We start from the raw sequence: 12386 nt of genomic DNA, 5'->3' as shown, positions 1-12386 counted from the left end.
TGTATTATGAAACATTTGGATTTTTGCAAATGTGATAGGTGAAAATGGAATCTTAGGATAGTTTTAATTTGCATTTCTCTTATTACTAAGGTTGAACATCTTTCAATATATTTAAAGATCTGTTTTTAAAACTTCATCTTTTTTTGATGAGGTATGGTTACATACAGTAAGCTGAACAGATCTTAAGTGTACAGTTTGATGAGTTTTGACAAATGAATACACTTGTGTAATCTATATCCCAATAAAAAACAATGCATTGCCATCACCCTAGAAAGTTCCCTTGTGTCTTTTTTTATTCTATCTCCTTCCTCCCCTGCCCCTGGAGGAAATCGCTTTTTGATTTCTATACCTATGGATTAATTTTGCTATTCTTAAAGCATTAAAATGGCAGCATGGGAAATGTACTTTTTTGTGTTTCACTTCTTTCACCAAGCATAATGTTTTTGAAATTCATCATCTATGATGATGTGTGCCTATTGAGTTAACCTTTTCTTGCACATGCCGCCTGCCACAAATTTGAATATATCTTTTCATCTTCATTTATTTCATAATACTTTGTAATTTCTTCTTTGATTTCTTTTTTTACACATAAATTTTTAAAAAGTGTGTTATTTAGCTTACAAATATTTAAGGACTTTCAATATATTTTTCTTACTGGTTTCTAATTTAATTCCATTGTAGTCAGAGAATATATTTTGTGTCTTGAATCCTGTCTTTGATTTCACTACTCTACTTCCACAATATCTAATTTGCTCTTAATCCCATCCAGTATAATTTTTATATCTCAAGGACCATAAGTTTTATCTCTGTATGTTTGATTTGAATCATTTTAATATCTTGCATGCCTCCTCCTTTCCTCTCCTTTCTTGAACATATGCAATAAAAGTTAATATCACTTTCAAAGTCCTTGTATACTCATTCTATCATTAGAATCGTTTCTAGGCTTTTTTGAATGATTTTTCTTCTCATTATACGTCAGATTTTCTTGTTTCTTTACATGCCTGATAACTTAATGGCAAACAGTGCAAATTTAATCTTGTTGGGTTCTGGATATTGTTTGATTTCCATAAATATCCTTGGGCATGCTTGTAGGATGCTGTTCAGTTTCTTGAAAACAGTTTGAACATTTCAGGTCTTGCTTTTAAGCTTTGTGAGGTGAGACCAGAGCAGTATTTAATCAAGTTCTAATTTTGTCCCACTACTGGAGTAGAATCATTCAGAGTACTCCACCAGATACCATGTGATTTGTGAGGTTTTGCCAATTCAGTTGGAGGAAAGAGCAAATATTATTGGCTAAGTTAGCTCCAGGTATTCATCCCTCTAATTTTGTTGAGTGGCTCCCCTCTCCTTTACCCATCCTGGCCCCAAGTAGTTTCTTCAAACCCCATACTAATCCTTTTAGTTGAAGACTTGAAAGGAATCCTAGGCAAATCTCAAGAGCTATTGTTCTGTGTACCTCCATTTAGTGCCCTGCCCTGTGAATTTGTAGCTGTCTTGTCCCCTTGAGTTCTCAGCTGTCTCTTAAACTCAAGGGAACCACAGGGCTCTATTTGGGTTCTCTCTCCCTGGCTGCAGCCTAGAAACTCTATACGAACAAAACCTGGGGCTTACTTCATTCTTTTCCCATTTCTCAGTGAGCACGATCTTGTAATGCCTGTTTTCCAATGTCTGAAAACCATTGCTTTATATATTTTGTCCAGTTTTTTACTTGTTTAAGGCAAGAAGGTAAGTCCTGCTACTCCATGTTTGCTGGAAGCAGAAGTCTGTTTTTAAATATAGAACTATCTGCCTCGATCTTTTTAAGTTTGTTGGATATTATTTTGTTTGTATTATTTAGTACCTCCATACAATGCTAAATATTCACACTCTTCTGTTTCAAACATACTGTTAACGCTAACCTCAACTTGCATCAGCTAGGTTTATTTTTAAGACTTCAGACTGCTGTTTCCTTAGGGGACAGTCATGGGGAGATGTTGCACAAAGGGTACAAAGTTTCAGTTAGGTAGGATGAATAAGTTCTGCAGGTCTAGTGTACAGCATGGTAACTATATTGTATATTTGAAATTTGCTAATAGTAGATCTTAAATGTTCTCATCTCCCTTTGATTCACATACAATGTGAGGTTATAGATATGTTAATTAGCTTGATTATGATAATCATTTCACGATGTACACATATATCAAAACATCTTCACAATAGCCAAGATTTGGAATCAACCTTCTATTCTCTATCTCCAAGGGTTCAACCGTTTTGATTTTTAGATCCCACAAATGAGTGAGAACATGCAATGTCTGTCTTTCTGTGCCTGGCTTATTTCACTTAACATAATAACCTCCAGTTCCATCTATGTTGTTGCAAATGACAGGATGTCATTCTTTTTATGCCTGAATAGTATTTCAGGGTGTATATGTTCCAAATTTTTTTTATCCGTTCATCTGTTGACAGATACTTACGTTGCTTCCAAATCTTAGCTATTGTAAACAGTGCTGCAACAAACATGGGAATGCAGGTATCTCTTTGATATACTGATTTCCTTTCTTTTGAGTATCTACCAAGCAGTGGAATTGCTGGATCACGTGGTAGCTCTATTTTTAGCTTTTTGAGGAACCTCCAAACTATTCTCCATAGTGATTGTACAAGTTTACATTCCCACCTACGGTGTACAAAGGTTCACCTTTCTCCACATCCTCACCAGCATTTGTTATTGCTTGTCTTTTGGATATAAGCCATTTTAACTGAGGTGAGATGATATCTCCTTCTAGTTTTGATTTGCTTTTCTCTGATGATCAATGATGTTGAGCACCTTTTTATATACCCTATTTTCCATTTGTATGTCTTCTTTTGAGAAATGTCCAGATCTTTTGCCCGCTTTTAATCGGATTATTATACTTTTTTGTATAGAGTTGTTTGAGCTCCTTATGTATTCTGGTTATTAATTCCTTGTCACATGGATAGTTTGCAAATATTTTTTCCCATTCTGTGGGTTGTCTCTTCACTTCGTTGATTATATCCTTTGCTGTGCAGTAGCTTTTTTTTTTTTTAATACAGATAGGGTCTTGCTATGTTGCCCTGGCTTGTCTTGAAATCCTGGCCTCAAGCAATCCTTCCACCTCGGCCTCCCAAAGTGCTGGAATTACAGGCATGAGCCACCATGCCTAGCCCCAATATGCAGAAGCTTTTTAATTTCCTGTGATCCCATTTGTCCATTTTTGCTTTGGTTGTCTGTGCTTGTGGGGTATTATGCAAGAAATCTTTGCTCAGTCCAATGTCCTGGAGAGTTTCTCCAATGTTTTCTTGTAGTAGTTCCAGAGTTTGAGGTCTCAGATTTCAGACTTCAATCCATTTTGATTTGATTTTTGCATATATCAAGAGACAGAGGTCTAGTTTCATTCTTCTGCATATGGATATCCTGTTTTCCCAGCACCGTTTATTAAATCCTTTTCTCAATATATGTTCTTGGAATCTTTGTCAAAAAATGAGTTCACTGTAGATGTATGAATTGGTTTCTGGGTTCTGTATTCTGTTTCATTAGTCTATGTGACTGTTTTTATGCCAATATCATGCTGTTTTGGTTGCTGTAGCTCTGTAGTATAATTTGAAGTCAGATAATGTGATTCCTTCAGTTTTGTTCTTTTTCCTTAGAATAGCTTTGGCTATTCTGGTTCTTTTTTGGTTCCATATAAATTTAAGGATTTTTTTTTCTACTTCTGTGAAGAATACTATTGGTATTTTGATAGGGATTACACTGAATCTGTAGATTGCTTTGGGTAGTATGAACATTTTAACAATATTGATTCTTCTAATCCATGAACATGGAATATCTTTTCATGTTTTGGTGTCCTCTTCAATTTCTTTCATCCGTGTTTTATAGTTTTTATTTTAGAGATCTTTCACTTCTTTGATTAATTTCTGGGTATTTTGTTTTATTTGTAGCTATTGTGAATGGGATTACTTTTTCAGATTGTCTGCTGTTAGCATATAAAAATGCTACAGATTTTTCATTCTACTATAAAGACACATGCACATGTAGGTTTATTGCATCACTGCTCACAATAGTGAAGTCTTGGAGCCAACCCAAATGTCCATCAATGATAGACTGGATAAAGAAAATGTGGCACATATACACCATGGAATACTATGCAGCCATGAAAAATGATGAGTTCATGTCCTTTGCAGAGACATGGATGGAACTGGAAACCATCATTCTCAGCAAAGCAACACAAGAGGAGAAAACCAAACACCGCATTTTCTCACTCATAAGTGGGAACTGAACAATGAGAACACATGGACACAGGGAGGGGAACATCACACACCAGGGCCTGTCAGGGGGTGGGGGACCGGGGGAGGGATAGCAGTAGGAGAAATACCTAATGTAAATGACAAGTTGATGGGTGCAGCAAACCAACATGGCACATGTATACCTATGTAACAAAACCTGCACGTTGTGCACATGTACCCCAGAACTTAAAGTATAATAATAATAAAAAAAAAGCTACTGATTTTTGTATGTTGATTTTTGTATTCTGCAACTTCACTGAATTTATCAGTTCTAATAGTTTTTTCGGTGGAGTCTTTAGGTTTTCATAAATATAATATCATATCATCTGTAAACAAGAATAATTCGAATTCTTCCTTTCCAATTTGGATGCCCTTTACTTCTTTCTCTTGTCTGATTGTTCTAGTTAGGACTTCCAGTAATGTGTTCAATTACGGTGGTGAAAGTGGGCAACCTTGTTGTGTTTCAGATCTTAGAGGAAAAGCTTTCAGTTTTTCTCCATTCAATATGATACTAGCTGTGGGTCTGTCATACGTGGCTTTTATTATGTTAAGGTATGTTCCTTCTATACCCAGTTTTTGAGAGTTTTTATCATGAACAGATGTTGAATTTTATCAAATGCTTTTTCAGCCTCAATTGAAATGATCATGTGGTTTTTGACTTTCATTCTGTGGATATGATGTATCACATTGACGGATTTGCTTATCTTGAACCATCTTTGCATCACTGGGCTAAATCCCACTTGGTCATGATGAATGATCTTTCTAATGTGTTGTTGAATTTGGTTTGCTAGTATTTTCTTGAGGATTTTTGTTTGTATTAATATTCATCAGTGATATTGGCCTGTAGTTTTCTTTTGTTTGATGTGTCTTGTCTGGTTTTGGTATCAGGCTGACACTGGCCTTGTACAAGGAATTTGGAAGTATTCCCTCCTCCTCTATTTGTCAGAACAGTTTGAGTAGGATTGGTATTAGTTCTTTTTTAAATATTTGGTAGAATTCAGCAGTTAAGCCATTGGGTCTGAGATTTTCCTTGCTGGAAGGCTTTTTATTATGACTTCAGTCTTATTACTTGCTATTGGTCTCTTCGAGTTTTGGATTTCTTCATGGTTCAATTTTGGTAGGTTGTATGGTCTACGAAATTTATCCGATTGTTCTAGATTTTTCAATTTATTGTCATATGGTTGCTCATAGTATCCACTAATGATCCTTTAAATTTCGATGGTGTCAGTTGTAATGTCTCCTTTTTCATCTTTAATTTTATTTATTTGGGTCTTCTCTTTTTGTTGTCTTAGTTAACCTGGCTCAATTTTGTCACTTTTATTTTTTCAAAAAAACAATTTGTTGTTTCATTGATCTTTTGTATTGTCTTCTTCTTTAATTTATTTCTGCTCTGATCTTTATTATTTCTTACCTTCTACTCATTTGGGGTTTGCTTTGCTCTTGCCTTTCTAGTTCTTTAAGATTCATTATTAGGTTTGCTTATTTGAAGTTTTTTTTCTTTTTGATGTAGGTACTTATAGCTATACCTAGTATTGCTTTTGCTGTATCCCTTAGGCTTTAGTATGTTGTGTTTGTATTATTATTTGTCTCAAAAATTTTTGCAATTTCTTTTTTAATTTCTTCATTGACTCACTGGTCATTCAGTAGCATATTGTTTAATTTCTATGTGTTTGTATAATTTCCAAATTTCCACTCATTATTGTTTTCTAGTTTTATTCCATTGTGATCAGAGAAGATGCTTAATATTATTTCAATTTTTTTTGAAAAAATACCTGGGAAATTCATCGCAAAAAGATCATCACCTGGGCACATTGTTATCAGGTTATCCAAAGTTAAGATGAAGGAAAGAATCTTAAGAGCTGTGAGACAGAAGCACCAGGTAACCTATAAAGGAAAACCTATCATATTAACAGCAGATTTCTCAGCAGAAACCCTACAAGGCAGAAGGGATTGGGGCCCTATCTTCAGCCTCCATAAACAAAACAATTATCAGCCAGGAATTTTGTATCCAGTGAAACTAAACATCATGTGTGGTGCTTAGCTATTTATTTTGTTATCTATTGTTGTTGCTCAAACTATTCAAGTTTTGGCCATTCGGAACTCTTTCACATTGGCACTTGTGTACTTTTGGCATACCTTCATCCACTTTGTTTGGAGCACTTCTTCTTTCTGGCACCACAGGATGCTCCAGGCTCATCTTGTGTTTTCTTCTCTACATTGGCCCTAGACTTAGTCATTTCTCCTAGGACCCTTGGTTCTTTTTTTTTTTCCTTTGATGAATGGCTTTAGAAACCAAGATCTTGGTGACGGGTATGCTCATTGCTACTGTGATGACACTGCTTCTACACATTCTAAATGAACAGAACTAGGAAATATATGTATGTGTACTGTCACATGTATATACATATCCATAATTATGTTCCTATATGCATATATATTAAACTAAACATTAGTTCACTGACATTAAAAATGTATGAGGATATGGATATAAAAAATTAAAATCATGCCTTATCTTCCCAATCTTCCATAATTGTTTTATTTATAATGAAAACAAATGTAATATCATTATTAAAAAATGAATAAAATAAATACAAGTTCATACTAATATTTCTAACTTGAATCCAGAACTGCAGAATTTATTCTAGCCTTCTGCCTCACCACTTTGTTTATTTGTAACTACTTACTCTGGTACTATGACTCTTATTATCTATAATTTATTTACTTATTTCTTCAATCCTAGAATACATGTAAAATAGTTTCAGAATTGCTATCCTGCAGCTCCGTAAGAAAGGAAAACTTTACAAATTATAGTATTAATTCATAGTTCTTTTTGTCTTTAGTCTTGGAATAGCTAATTAAAGCACGGTTTTTCCAAAGTTACTTTGGTCATCTCCTTTTTTCCTCACCCTCTTGAATGAAGTTATATCATATATTTGTAATACAGTTAGATTCATTTGTTACAGTCTGCATTCCATTCTGGGATCTCCTGACACCTTTATTGATTTTTTAAAATGTCCACAAAATGTACTCTGTATGAGCAGAGTCATGTATCCACCATCCTAGTACCATATAGGACAGTTCAATCACCCTAAAAATTTCCCTTTGTCCCACCCCAAGGGCCATTTTTTTTTTTTTTTTAAGATGGAGTTTCACTCTTGTCACCCAGGCTGGAGCGTAGTGGTGCGATCTTGGCTCACTGCAACCTCTGCCTCCCTGGTTCAAGCGATTCTCCTGCCTCAGCCTCCCAAGTATCTGGGATTACAGACATGTGCCACCAAGCCTGGCTAGTTTTTTTTTTTTTGTATTTTTAGTTGAGATGGGGTTTCACCACTGGAAATACTGGACTTGAACTCCTGACCTCAGGTGATCTGCCTGCCTCGGCCTCCCAAAGTACTGGGATTACAGGCATGAGCCACCATACCTGGCCCCAGGGGTCATTTTGAAAGGCTGATTTACAAGTATGTAGAAACCATAACCCTGACCTACTGAAACTGCTGAGATCAGAGACAGCTGGGAAACAACACAATAGAAAAATGTAATTTATTCTTTCTGGATGCTTTCTAGAGGCTGAATGAGAAACCTGCAATGATTCCCTGAAGAAGCAGAAGAGATGGTGAATATAGGAGACCTGGGGAGTCTCTCAAATCTTCAGCTGGATGCTTATCTTTGTCATACACTGTATTTCACTTGTTTAAGTGGCAAATGGTTGGGATTGTACATCTTTCCTTCTGGGAAACCATAAAGATGAAAAGGCTATTCATATAGTCTGGTGGGGAAGAAATCTCTCAATATTAAGAACATGACCTCATGACCTAATCTTGAAGCAGCCCTATGGGAGACCAGTGAGGAGACCTATGTCTATGAATAGAGATCTTGCAATTGGCAATTAATGAAGTAGGTGAAGCATTTTTTCTCATATGACACTAAATTCAATTGAAAATATTTCATTTGGTATTTTTGCATCTCTAAGCTATTAGTGAGATTGGTTTATAGGTTTCTTTCTTTTTTTGCTATTATTGGCAGCCTTTGGTATAAAGATGTTGCTCCTTTTGAAAAATGCATTAGCCAGGCGTGGTGGCTCACGTCTGTAATTTCAGAACTTTGGGAGGCCGAGGCAGGTGGATCACCTGAGGTCAGGAGTTTGAGACCTGCCTGGCCAACATGGCGAAACCCTGTCTTATTAAAAATACAAAAATTAGCCGGGCGTGGTGGCACGTGCCTGAAATTCCAGCTGCTCAGGAGGCTGAGGTAGGAGAATCGCTTGAACCTGGGAGGCAGAGGTTGCAGTGAGCCGAGATTGTGCCACTGCACTACAGCCTGGGCAACAACAATGAAACTCCGTATCAGAAGAAGAAGAAAAAAAGAAAAAACAAAAACACAGAAAAATGCATTAGTTAGAATTCTGTAAAGATAACAAACTGGATATGAGTAGCAATCAAAATCTGATCCTCTTCTGGGACTGACAGTTGGGGGCAAATTAGGCTTTGACTCTCATGGGAATCCTAGCAGGGAGAACTTGGGTGGAGCTTTCTCATAGATAGACTGGTCAAACCTTGGAAACTGGAGTTAGAAAACCCCAGGGAGAGAATTAGAATGAGATAGATACTGAAAAAAGCTAAGGCTAACAAGACACGAATCTCAAGCGAGAGAGAGGTGAATTACGTTAGATCCCCTCAGGTAGGTTTGATTGTCTGGGCTTCCAAGAGGCATAAGGGAGCTGAAAGGGTGAACTGTGTCCTCTCCATATATATCTTATATCTCTGGATATAAGGAAGTATGAGGAGAGCTGGTGGCAGGACGTTTTCTCCTGAGGCCTTAGTGGGGTACTGGTATCCTGCCTGCTGCTATGGGGAGCTCATGATGGGTGAGGTCACCATGTCTTCCACCACTTTGGGGCCCACTTCCCCCATTCTTTAATAATTGGACCTCAGTAGTCTCAAGTAGAACTGACTCATCTGATGGGTCCCAGAAGCTAGAGAAAAAGGTCAATCAAAACAAGTATAACACATATCCAATAAAACTTGTTCAAGATAAGCACTTGAGTAAAAATATATGAACACTTAGGAATATGTAATAGGGTACAAAATATTTTCTGAGTCAGCATAACCTTCCAACTATTCAATGCAGTAGCTGGTTAGAAGAAAAATGTGGTCATTACTAGGACACATCTTGGTGGCCTGCAAACTCATATGAAAAGAGCAAAAAGACAAAGATGAAAACCATGAGGAGCATGTACATAGTATTGGGGTAAATGTACGTATGAGGTTCTGTAGTGTATACCCAAGAGTAGAACTACTGGGTCTTGAGTGTGTCTTCAACTTTGCCTAATATCCTAAACCATTCTCCAAAGACATGGTGCCAGTTTGCACACTCATCAGCAGTGTACAAGAGTTACCTTTGCTATACAACATCTCCAACACTGGGCATTATCAGTCTTTTAAGTATTTGCCAATATGATACGTGTCTAGTGGTATACCATGGTATTAATTTGTATTCCTTCTTTAACAATGAGGTTGAACAGTTTTTCATATGTTTATCATCTACTTAGATTTCCTTGTTTTTTGAAATGCATATTTTAGTGTTTTGCCTGCTTTTCTATTGAGTTATATTTTACCCTCACATTGATATGTAGGTATTCTTTATATATTCTGGATATGAGTACTTGGTCAGTAAGTATGTGGCAAATATATTCTCTCTGTGACATGTATCTCTTTTTCTTAATTTTTATTTTATTTTTAAATTTTTAAATTAAACAAATTTTTTGAGATGGGGTCTTGCTCTGCTGCTCAGGCTGGAGTGTAGTAGTGTGATCATGGCTCACTACAGTGTGGTGTGTCTCTTGGTGAATGAGTCTTTTGATGAATAAAATTTCTTAATTTTAACGTAGTGAAATGTATCAATATTTTGCTTTATAGTTACTATTTTTTGTGTCATAAGAAAACTCTTCCTGGTCCCACATCATGAAGATAATTTTCTTTATTGTATTCTAAAAAGCTTTAAAGTGTTGCCCACATTTAGTTTTATGACCCACCAGAGTGTTTATGTAAGGTGTGAGGTAGGGATCAGGTTGTTAGCCTCTTTCAGGCAGACAAATCTCATATAAGCAGTGATCTTTCATTATTTCCCCTTACATCTAATGAAGGGCCTCAACTGAGCACTCTCTTGCACTTCTCCCCACTTCTATATTCTTATTAAATCAACATAGTTCAGATCTTATCTTTTTCTCACTTGGGATGGAGATTTACCTGCCTCACCCAAACACCCATCATACATAATACCTACACATAATATAATACTCATCACTTTCTAAAATTCAGAATTCATTGTATTATTCCTCTTGCCAACCTTACCTATGTTTCCCATGACCTTAAGGATAGAATTTAACACACTAGTTTGTCATCAAGTTTTAGGAAGGCTGTGGTCTTTACACATTTCTTGCCTTATATTCTCCTCTGTCCCTTTACAAACACAGTGCTCTGGCCTTTCTATTTTATCCAATGGCTTTGACCTTTCTTTTCTCATATTCATTTTTGAATTCTTGGTGCTTAGCATTGAGTAGGTATTCAACATATTTCTGTTAAAATAGCAATTGAGTCCAACCTACACAAAGCATATGTTCTGGTTAGTGGCACATCATAAATGCTTAATAAATGTTTGCTTGTTGAATGACCATCTCTGCACTTAGTATCTATATCACTTATTTTGCTTACTAACATACCAAAATAAGGTGTCCTTTACTATAATTTACATATATATTTGTGAGATCCAGTCCTTGGGGCAATGAAACAATAAGTTACCGACAATCATAGATAACACAGCAAAATGTTTTGTAGAGATGGCAAACAAGATAGCAAACATGGGGCTGATTGTATAATATGAATAGTAAATATAAGAAGTGCTTAAAAAGAGAGAGTACTGAGAGGCAGTGTCTATAGGAAAGGCCTCCAAAAGGAGGTAGGTTTCAGCTGAATTTTGAAGGATGGTGAGGCCTAAGGAATCCTGAACAGGGAAAAGAACAAATGTAGGAGTGGGCTTTAGCATGGGATCTGGTGGGACTTTCAGGTTAGTAGCCTTGGCCCCTGCAATCTGATCTTGTGGCTTGGCACATGAAGATTTTCTGTGCTGTTCTGGGATGGAGCCCATCCTGGGAGTTGATTGTGTGACATCAGCATGAACAAAGGTCCTGATAGCATTAAAGCAGTATAGCATGGACTCTAGAGTCAGACCTAGGCTCAAATCCCAGGGCTACTGCTGCCAGGGTATGTGTCCACAGGCAAGTTACTTACTGCTATGGACTAAATTGTGTCACCCCAAAATTCATATGTTGAATCCCTATCCCCTAATGTGATGATATTTGGCGATGGGGCCTTTGGGAGGCAATTAGGCTTGGGTGAGGTCATGAGAGTGGGGCCCTCATAATTGAGATTAGTGCCCATATATGAAGAGACACCAGAGATCTTGCTTCCTTTCTCTCTGTCTTCCATGTTGGTATCCTGATCTTGGACTTCCAGCCTCCAGGCCTGTGAGAAAATAAATTTCTGTTGTGTAAGTCAGCCTGTCTATGATATTTTGTTATGGCAACCTGAGCAGACTAAGATATATGCATTCTCTAAGCCTCAGTTTCCTCACCCATGAAAAGAATATATTTACCTTCAAGGGCTTATGTGGGGAGTAAACACAGGCAAAAAACAAACAAGCAAATAAACAAAAGTCAGAATGGTTCCTGGCACACAGTAAACACTCAACAAATCTGCTATGAGAGGTGAGGTGGAATTACTGTTAGGGACTAGAAATAGGGGGCAGGGTGAATATCCAGGAATTATAGTGAATGCAGGGTACCCTCTTTAGCATCATAAATTCTGCAAAGGAGACTAAATCAGTCTCCTCAGTCTCCATGGCATGGGGAGTAATTGGTAGTTTTTATTCCATGGCCATGATTAATGATCCCTTCTTGAGTGCCATAGGACAGCTAAGAGACAAATGGATAAGACAGGGTCATCCATGAAGAGGTTCTGTCTTAGTCCCTTTGTATTGTTATAAAGGAATGCCTGAGGCTGGGTAATTTATAAAGGAAAGAGGTTTATTTGGCTCACAGTTCCATAGGCTGT

Source organism: Macaca nemestrina, chromosome X (assembly GCF_043159975.1).
Source record: "Macaca nemestrina isolate mMacNem1 chromosome X, mMacNem.hap1, whole genome shotgun sequence".
Classification (NCBI taxonomy): Eukaryota; Metazoa; Chordata; class Mammalia; order Primates; family Cercopithecidae; genus Macaca; species Macaca nemestrina.
Note: the sequence above shows the minus strand (reverse complement) of the source record.